At 42.4% G+C, this 10,823-nt stretch overlaps 1 long non-coding RNA gene across 6 annotated transcripts; it reads left to right on the forward strand.

The window, feature by feature from the left end:
• Nucleotides 1–2,777: 2,777 nt before the first annotated feature.
• On the forward strand, nt 2,778–7,758 carry LOC123402709. Of its 6 annotated transcripts, XR_006611330.1 has the most exons (5): nt 2,778–2,884; nt 3,784–3,874; nt 3,963–4,043; nt 4,536–4,604; nt 6,044–7,758. It is a non-coding gene; the product is annotated as an uncharacterized LOC123402709 (long non-coding RNA). The 6 variants fall into 6 exon arrangements; XR_006611329.1 differs by having other exon boundaries at nt 3,784–4,043; XR_006611332.1 differs by having other exon boundaries at nt 3,784–4,043; nt 6,305–7,758.
• Nucleotides 7,759–10,823: the final 3,065 nt, after the last annotated feature.

Here is a 10,823-nt window from a genome sequence, read left to right on the forward strand (position 1 = left end):
AAAGACAACCCTATGGCTCCTGCCGGTTGCCGTAGCATCGACCTGCAAGTCGATATTTAACTATTACAACATGATCATCTCATACAACAAATATATCATATCATGTCTTTGGCCATATCACAAAATACCCTACAAAAACAAGTTAGACGTCCTCTAATTTGTTGTTGCATTTACGTGGCTGCTATGGGTATGTAGAATGATCGCATCTTACTTACGCAAGACCACAATGGTGATATACAAGTTGCTACTTAACCTTATCTAAGGACCGCCTCTGTCAAATACGATTCAACTAAACTAGGAGAAACAGACACCCGCCAGCCATCTTTATGCAACAAGTTGCATGTTACTCGATGGAACCGGTCTCTTGTAAGCGTACGAGTAATGTTGGTCCGGGGCGCTTCATCCAACAATACTGCCGAATCAAGAAAAGACTAAGGAGGGAAGCAATCTGAATATCAACACCCACAAACTCCTTCGTGTTCTACTCGAGATGTCATCTACGCATAGACCTAGCTCTGATACCAGTGTTTGGGAACGTTGTATGGGAAACAAAAAATTTCCTACGCACACACAAGATATATCCATGGTGATGACCATCTACGAGAGGAGAGTTTGTATCTACATACCCTTGTAGATCGCTAAGAGGAAGCGTATATAATGCGATTGATGTAGTCGAACATCTTCGCGATCCAAATCGCAGTCCGTCCCGCGACGTCATCACGATCCGTCCCGCGATCCCATCACGATCCATCCCGATCTAGTGCCGAACAGATGACACCTCCGCGTTCAGCACGCGTACAGCTCGATGACGATCTCTGCCTTCTTGATCCAGCAAGAGGGGCGAAGAGGTAGATGAGTTCTCCGGCAGCACGACGGCGTGGTGGTGGTGGTGAACTAATCGAGCACGGCTTCGCCAAGCTATGCCAGACTAATCTAAACGAAGGAGACAATCTATGGAGGAGAGGGCAACACATGGCTTTTCAGGTGTCTGCTGCCCTCAAAACCTCCACTATATATAGGAGGAAGAGGTGGAAGGGTTGCCTTGCCTCCTCCTCCAAGGAGGAGAGGTTCGGCCGAGCTAGGGAGGAGAGTCTTCCTCCAATTCGGTTTGGTGGAGGACTCGCTTCCTAGTTGGTCTCCTCCTTTCATTTTTTTTCCTTTTTCCTTTTCTTTTTTACATTTGGCCGAAATAGGTCTTATTGGGATGGGCGCACCAGCCCACTAGGGGCTAGTGCACCACCTTTAGGCCCACTAGGTCCCCTCCCGGTGAAACCCCGGAACCCATTCGTCACTCCCGGTACTTTACTCGTAATGCCCGAAATCTATCCGAAAGCCAAATGCAACTTTCATATATATCAATCTTTACCTACGAACCATTCCGGAGCTCCTGTGACGTGTGGGATCTCATCCGGGACTCTGAACAACTTTCAGTCACCAACATACATAACTCAATAATTCTGAAATGTCATCCAACCTTAAGTGTGCACACCGTGCGGGTTGAAGAACTATGTAGACATGATCGAGACACCCTCCGATCAATAACCAATAGCGGGACCTGGATGCCCATATTGGCTCCTACATATTCTACGAATATCTTTATCGGTCGAACCTCTACGTCAAGGATTCAGTTAATCTCGTATACTATTCCCTTTGTCCATCGGTTTGTTACTTGTCCAATATTCGATCGTCGGTATCTCCATACCTAGTTCAATCTCGTTACCGTCAAGTCTCTTTACTCGTCCCATAAGACAAGATCCCGTGACTAACTCTTTAGTCACATTGCTTGCAAGGCTTGTTGTGATGTTGTATTACCGAGTGGGCCTCGAGATACCTCTCCGTCATACGGAATGGCAAATCCAAGTCTTGATCCATGTCAACCCAACAGACACATTCGGAGATACCTGTAGAGCACCTTTATAGTCACTCCAGTTACGTTGTGACGTTTTATACACACAAGGCATTCCTTGTCCGGGAGTTACATGATCTCATGGTCATAGAAAGAGATACTTGACATGCAGAAAACGGTAGCAATAAACGGACACGATCATATGCTACATTCATAGTTTGGGTCTTGTCCATCACATCATTCTCCTAATGATGTGATCCTGTTATCAAATGACAACTCATGTCTATGGCCAGAAAACCTTGACCATCTTTGATCAACGAGCTAGTCCATTAAAGGCTCACTAGGGACAAAGTATTGACTATGTATCCACATATGTATTTGAGTTTCCAATCAATACAATTCTAACATGGATAATAAACGATTATCGTAAATAAGAAAATATAATAATAATTAATTTATTATTAGGTGCATATTTTTAATAAATTTGGGCTATGCAGGATCCAAAATTGACCCACATTCCTAATATGCCCAAAATGCGAGACCCAACCCAAATACAGCAGCTCCCCGTGTTGCCTAGCTCCCATTCCTTCTATTGCCGGTGAACTTGCCGTCATCCTCGTGCTCCCCCCTCTGCTGCTGTCATCGCTGTCCTTGCACACCATTGTGCGGCCATGCCCCTAATCCCCCTTCCATCCGTGCGGCCAACGGGGTTGCGGCTGCCAATAGCTCCGACGCCGACCTCCGTCCTCAGCCACCCTAACCCCCGCCCGCTACCAGATCCCCCGATCTCGAGATCCACATGCCCGGCCCCTGCTTCGGACGACGCCACCCCACTTCTCTCCCGCAAAGCCCCTTCTCCAGATCCATCAGCCGCAGGCCCGATTCGTTGGTGGGCGGTCGTTGGCCTTCGAGGCGCGTTCCCCATCTTGTGCTAGGTGCCACATGCCTGGTCGCTGGTCATCCTCACAATAGCCGTCGGTTTGGTGCTTAGCCCCTCCTTCTTCATGTACGCAAGCCAGATGAAGTGGTCTTAGCTAGGTAAGGGACGATGTGGGATCCCCAATTTATCTTCTTTCTAGTTGTTCTTCCAAACATGAGCAACACCCTATATCTCTCATAGATGGAACTGCTAGTTTGCTGCAACCTGCGAGCTGTATTGTTGGTAGCTACGTTGGAGTGACTGAACATGTTGTTAGTCTGAACCTAAACTGATCCCTGCTCAGTTAGTCAGCCCCTTTGTTTAAGATTAGGTTGTGGCATTACAAAGGTTACTTGTTTGATCTGTGGTACTATTGAGAAGTACATAATCGAACCTTATTTCATTTTAGTTTCTATTTTTTTAGTCAAAGTGATGGCTACAGGGATGGGTTACTTTAAACTTTTGAACTATAAGCTTGCAAGTTTCTGAAATCTCGGTATTGATCACATGTGTAACCAACTATACAGATGGTATTGCTAGAACCAGCTAGAGTACCACTTTCTTCGTAGCCCTTGGATAAAATGCATAGATTATGGTGGACAGATTAGTAGCCCTTGGATAAAGTGGTCTGATTGGAAATAACCTGAAGCAGTCTTCTCCACGTGTGCTACCAGTACGCCCGTAGCGGTAAAAATCTCCCCCGACCATGTGTTGTGTTGCTTGAGGCTCGACCAGTTCCTCTGCTTAAGAGACACCACCCAAGATCCTACTAAATCGATCTTGCTCTACTAATTTGTCCATCATAATATATGAATTTTTCATCATCGTCATCACGCGTCTCTTGCAAGGAAAAAAGAACATATCTATGGTGTGTGGGAAAGGATGGCATGCAAATGCTTGCACATAGTGGGATAGCAGATCCAGACCCATGTACTTTGTTCTTCCCGTAGTAGTTCTCCTGTACTCCCGTGCTTATCACTGAATCTTCACTTTTTCCTTTGTCCCTATACGGTTGCAGACAGACCTAGCGGGTGAAGCTAATCTATGGTGTGTGGGAAAGGATGGCATGCAAATGCTTGCACATAGTGGGATAGCAGATCCAGACCCATGTACTTTGTTCTTCCCGTAGTAGTTCTCCTGTACTCCCGTGCTTATCACTGAATCTTCACTTTTTCCTTTGTCCCCATATGGTTGCAGACAGACCTAGCGGGTGAAGCTAGCTTGATTGGTGCTTTCCAAGCAAGACTGTTGTGTTGCGTTTCACATCTAGGCATGAATGTGTGTATTTCTATCTTATTTTGTTAACCAGCGAGTCTGCATGATGGGCTTTGCATCGTCCTACAACTTCTGATAAACAAACTTTCTAGAATCCTTATTTTTCTTGTCTAAATAATTTTATTGTATTCTATCCGCCCCGAATTACTTGTCTTATATTTGTCTAGATACGTAGGTATCTAACACTATTCTAAAACAAGTAATTTGGGATGGAGGTAACATTGACTTTGATATTTTGGTTTTACAGCTACAACTTTAATTAGTAATATGTTTGAGTTCTTCAGCTATCAGCAGATGTGATAAAATTTTCTAATTATTATGATGCATCTAATTCAGATTTGTATGTTTGATCTCAAGGATGATATGTTGTAAACCATGTTTTTTGTTTTTCTTTAATTTTATGAAAAATTTGTCTTTCCAGTTTACTCTTTGTATATGTGGCCTTCTAAATAATACTTCAATTTAATCACATATTTTCAATGTCAATGGCAACAGGTAACAAAGGTTTGTGCGATGCGTAGTTGTAACATTATCATGACAATCATTGGTATGCGTGAAAGCAAGGTACTATTTTTCTAACAAAATTTACTTCACCGTTGCGACATACTAATTTAGGAACTTTAACATCCTCTATTATTTATTGGTGTTTAATTCATAATACCTAGTTTGTTTGGGTTTACAAGTTTCATTAGTTTATATATTGACTTAGTCAGTTATTTTGGTATAACCAAACTGAAAAAGAATTGAAAGTCTATGGAATAAGTCTATATAATTGCTTACTATTTATATTTTGAGAAAATAAGGTTATTACAAGATCAAAATGAGTTTTTCCTATAGCCTTTTCATCAGTTTTCACATGTTTTCATACTGGGACTAACTATATATATTAAAGGATCAACTTGATCATAATTTCTTTGACGAGGTCCGTTTGAGCTACGAGATATTGCAAATAGTTAGTTAAATCGTTGGAATGAATATAGAAGTTATGATATATGCCATCAAACGAAGCTATACTTAGACATGTCAACTATTTATTTTTCCCAGAGGAGAAATAAACCTGGATTGCATGATGCACGCAACCTAAGTGGATGCACCACATGAGCTTCCAGATTAATCAGCATGTACTAATAAAGTTTGTCAGTTTTCATTATTAAACAACAATGCCATGAGTATCATATCAAACTACATTCAAACTACATGTGGTGTTGGTTCATTAGGATCACCAACTATTATTTATGAAGATAATGCAGCTTGTATTGCTCAAATGCAAATGGGTTATATAAAAAGCAATATCACAAAACACATTTCTCCTAAATTGTTCTATCCTCATGAATTACAGAAAAATGGAGAAATTGATATTTTGCAAACTAAATCATGTGACAATCTAGCAGATCTATTCACAAAGTCTTTACCAAATTCAACGTTCCAGAAATGCATTCATGGAATTGGTATGAGACAACTTCGTGTTTTGTAAAGTTCAAGGGGAGAAATCTCCTGAAAATATAACCCTTTAATTATCATCAGGTAATGAATAATGTACTCTTTTCTTTTATGAGTTTTCCAACAGGTTTTTCATAAAAGGTTTTTAATCAAACAATTAAATACAAGCATGGATGCATGCCATATCATATTTCTCCTTATATTTTTCCTACCAGGTCTTAAAGGAGTTTTTCATGGCACATCTCATTGCACTCTTTTCATTATGAGTTTCTTTGAAATTTTCTCTCATGATGTTTTTAATGAGGCAATATCTTCACAAAGATCATATGCTATACTTTCTATTTTTCCTATGAAGGTTTTTAAAGGAAAGTATCTAAAAGCATATTTATTGTTCTTTATAACTCATCAATATTTTTCTTCTTCTTTGAAGGTTTTTCTCATATAAGTTATCAAAAGACAATAATCACTATATGTTGCATCATTTTCTCCTTTTTATTTCCCAATGGGTTTAAAGGAGTTTTAACAACATATCTATACATTTATCTTCATATTTTTCCCACAAGGTTTTTGAAGGAGAATCTCTAGAACCAAGACAGCGTTGTACAAAGGGGAGTGTTGCGAACCGACTAAACCTGTACCGTCATTAGCGAACCGTCATTAGGATGTGATTAGTCCGTTATTAGTCTAAGCGTCGTACTGACGCGTCCGTACGGGCGCCTTTTGTACAGACGCCTTTTACTCGTGTCACAAATTCTTGTATATATATTTTAGATCAATGACAGAGAGATGATTCGCACAACACTTTGCTTTTCATTCCTAAACAGGTAGGACCAACTATCGGGAAAGGTAGGGTGTATGCCGACTGAAAATGTGTCGGGAAGTAAATAACTGTCGGCAATACTTTCGCTCATAGCAAGTTCTCTGACTGTTCCGCCTTGTGTTAGCATTGTTGTTAGCTACAACTCATGTGTCGGTAAAGGTACCCTATGCCGACATATTGGTGTGTCACGAAAGCTTTACCGTGGTGTAGTGTTCCCATGTATATATACTTCGTGTTTGATGTATCATTAGTTGAGAAAAGAGCAATAAACAAAGAAAAAAGTGGTGTAGTGTTCCATGTATATATACTTCGAGTGTTTGATGTATCATTAGTTGAGAAAAGAGCAATAAACAAAGAAAAAAGTGGCATGAGACGTGCCATTGGTCCTATCATTTTTTGTGCGCGTGTACATTTGTTTTAGAACTTTTGCCAAGAAAAAAGAAAACTTAAATATGACAAGTGCATGAGCCAAGTAAGCTGGACATGTTGTACATTATTTTCAGGATTCAAAAAATGAAGGCCAACGTTTTGGCGAAACATTGATTAATTTTCGTTTTGCCAAATTTCTCGCATTCAATATGTTCATTTTTTTTAGCAAAGATCATGCCAAATGCTTCTGTTCATTTTCACCCTTTGTTAATAATAATAATAAGTGCCTCACATGATTCATGAAGATCATGGTGCATCCAACGTGCCAAATCTGCATTGGTGATTGTTTGGACACTTGGAAACTGCAAAGGATTTTAGAATCTTTTTGAAGGAGGGGTTCAAGAAATCGGTGGTAACGGTCTTTAAATTCAGCATGTAGTTATAACCATTTTGCATTCATTTACTTTCATTACCACTAATTTGGTTCGCGTTTTACATAATTGTTGCATAGTGTGTCCCATGCAATGCAAGGGTGAAATTTAACAATGCAATAGGTGATACTTTGCTCTTTAAGGATCATAAGGGGTGGTCATTTCAAGTTGAAGTGAAGAAAGGAAAGCAGAAAACCATGACATGCGGCGATGGATGGATGAAGTACATTTCAAAAAATAAGCTGAACGGGTGAGAGTACATAGCCTTTTACTTAGAAGGGTCGGTCAACAGGTTAAGGATTATCTATTTCTGCAACCAAGATGATGAGGATGGTGAAGATGATCAGCATGATGAGAATAGTGAGGATGATGATGATGATGAGGATAGTCAGGATGATTATAATGATGTTCCATTTAATTCTCCAATTTTCTCTCAAAGAATGAAGAAGCATACACACAATGAGAGGAACAATCTCTTGGCGGTCCTACCACCAACTGAGAACTACATGGGAGTGCCCCTTGTGCACTGTTTAACCAAGACAAACATCGTCAAACATGTCATGTTTCTATTATTTCTTCTCTTTTTTGTTTATGTAACACTAAAATAGAGCAAACCTTGTATTGTCTAATCATTGTGATCATAGAAATTACCCGCGAAGATGGTTTCTGGCCTGAACATCCCTGTGGTCGGTTCTTCTAGAGTATGGCTTGGAACGGGGGTTGTCACCACTGTTAAGTACAAGACCGAAAAAGACGAGCGCATATCCTTCTATGAAGCTCGCTGGGGCAATTTTCTAACGGGAAAGAGACTAATGGTTGAGACACCGGTGACAATCACGCTAAGGAAGAGCCACGACAAGTCGTAGATAATGGTTGTTGTTAACCTCATTTCGAAGTAAGTGGAAGATATGAACGTTATGCAAGACATGTTAGTGATTTTGTTAAGATGGATATGGTACATACATTCATGTTAGTGTGTTAAGTGGAACAAATGTGAAGCTTTGTCATTTGTTCCTATAATGGATTAAGCCTGGTTTAGTTAATGCTATGGATTATATACTCTTGTCAGTTTACTCTTTATAAATAATGTGTACAAGTTTGAGCACCGTAAATTCATGGGAACAAAAATTTGTTTGTGACATGACGATAATATCAGCAACGGATGATGTCTTCTGTCCGCCACAACTACAATATGTTGCACTGTCGGGCCGCAAGACATGCATGTCACTATAGACACTCTACCAATGACGGGCAAACACCCGCCACTAATGCCATTATAGCAGTGGCAGGAGGTCGGTGACGGGCGCCCCCATAAGCTTTGCCCGCCACCGTCGGCCTTTTTTCGCCGTGCCACTGTCGGGCATTCCTGAAGTAGTGTGACCTCTCAAGAGAACTACAAAGGCTAACAATAATTTTTGATACAGGTGACTCCGGCCGTTTAGAGGTTAGATATACTCACGAGCTATCATCTGCTGTGTCTAGCAGTTTTACTCCTCAGTTGCTGTTATTTGGCCTTCGGACACTCAATTTCACGTGCCTTCTACTCCTTCTCAGTTTTCATCTTATTATAGTCATCCCTGCTTCAGGCAAGCACGCGGTGGCCAGCTTGTTCTTGGGACTTGGCGTATCGCCGGGCTTCGTGAGCTTGCTTCAGGTCCTCCTCAAGCTAACCGATTACTTCCGCTGCTATGCAACATAAAGCTCCATCAAGGAAAAGCTTAAAGATTCCCTCGGACCAATATACGGGTACACTTACCGTGTGCTTCTAGAGTAAACTTCCTGATATTTTCTATCTCTCTCTGAGCGGCATCCAGTTTTGCTTTGGTTGACTCCAGCTCCTTGGAGAGGCTCTTACTCTTCTCTCGAGCAGTCTGTTAACATAAATTACACATGAAGGTAAAAATGGACCCTCAAATTGGTCATCGATGCCTAAATTAAGACTGGAGGACTACTGGGTTTTTGCGTCTAAACCTTCCTTTTTGCAAAAAAGATGGAGAAGATCATGTATTCGGTGTTTTTTGAAACCCCGACCAGCCTGGTTGCCCGACCAGTGTGTCGGGGCTACCAACCCTTACGTCGATAAACTTCGGAATTACGAAACCCCTCCTAAAAGTGGTAAAAAAGAATAATCCCAGTTTTGTGCTAGGAAGAATTATCTTTTCGTCCCTCTGAAGGGCTACCGAGGCTCACTCAAGAATCTCTTATGGAACTTAAATAAATCATAAGTTTCGAAATTATATGTAGTCTTTTAGACAGCATGCACGTTGGATTTTCAAGGCTCACTCGTGCGGCTCCGAGGTAGGCATCTATCGAACTAAGAGCATCTTCAACGACACTGTAAAAAATTTCGTGTCCAATAATTTTTTTAGCGCGCCACTGTAGCACTTTTAGAGAGTGGGGACCGGCGCATCTCCAACAGACGCGCGCTAGTGCGTCGTCCAATCCAGCGGCCCCACCTGCAGCAGCCCAGAGTTTGCTGCGCGCGCAAGCCCGCTGTCGGATTTCGGGCTCCGCAAAACCCTAAGGATTTGAATTCAGGGGCATGTACGAAGATCTCTCACGACCTAACCTCGCCTAGCTCTCTACTTGATGGGAACGACGAAGAACTCACTCGATGGTGAGGGAAACACAGAACACAACAATTTACCCAGGTTCGGACCGCTATGAAGCGTAAAACCCTACTCCTGCTTTGGTGGATTGCCTCTCGTGGGGACTGGTGGATGAACTAGTATAGTGTTCTTCGGCCTCCTGAGGCTAGGTGGCCTTAGTGGTGTGAAGATGGGTGAGTCAGTGGTTCGGGGTCGGATCGATCCCCCTCTACGAAGAAACCTATCCTCTATATATAGTGGCGGACCCGGTCCTCTTCCCTTATCGTTTCGGCGGGAAGGGATCCCATAACAGCCAATTTCAAAGATGGACACGTGAACATGCTTCCCGTGTCCAAAATTGGTCTTCTCCTGCAAAGTAGCTGCCAGCGCTGCAGGGGCCGGCTCAGGGATGACCTCCGTCCTGCCGGCGGGCGGCCAGGGTCTTGTTGCACCGTAATGGAAACCTTTAGAAGATGCCTTGAGAACCCGCGTTCGTCCTTGCCCCCTTTGCACCAAAGGGGAAACTGCTCCGCCCTGCTGTCTGCTGCTTTCCTGTCCTTCCCTTGCGTCATCTTTGACTCCTGAGGCCGGGCCTCGCCTCGGAATATCCGCTGCTTTGGAGGGGTCCTTTTCCACGTGCCACTGTCGGGCATTACTGAAGTAGTGTGACCTCTCAAGAGAACTACAAAGGCTAACAATAATTTTTAATACAGGTGATTTCGGCCGTTTAGAGGTCAGATATACTCACGAGCTATCATCTACTGTGTCTAGCGGTTTTACTCCTCGGTTGCTGTTATTTGGCCTTCAGACACTCAATTTCACGTGCCTGCTACTCCTTCTCAATTTTCATCTTATTATTGTCATCCCTGCTTCAGACGAGCACGCGGTGGCCAGCTTGTTCTTGGGACTCGGCGTACCGCCGGGCTTCGTGAGCTTGCTTCAGGTCCTCCTCAAGCTAACCGATTAGAGCAAGTCTAGTAGAACCCTCAAACCCTTAAAACAAAAACCAGTTTTAAGGGTTGAGAATTGCACATTTTTGACACTTTTAAGGGTTGAAAAACAGGGGCAAAGACTAGAACCCTCAAACCCAACCCTTATAACGGAATATTCCGTTATAAGGGTTGGGTTTGAGGGT

The sequence above is a fragment of the Hordeum vulgare genome, chromosome 6H, assembly GCF_904849725.1.
Source record: "Hordeum vulgare subsp. vulgare chromosome 6H, MorexV3_pseudomolecules_assembly, whole genome shotgun sequence".
In the NCBI taxonomy this organism is placed as follows: Eukaryota; Viridiplantae; Streptophyta; class Magnoliopsida; order Poales; family Poaceae; genus Hordeum; species Hordeum vulgare.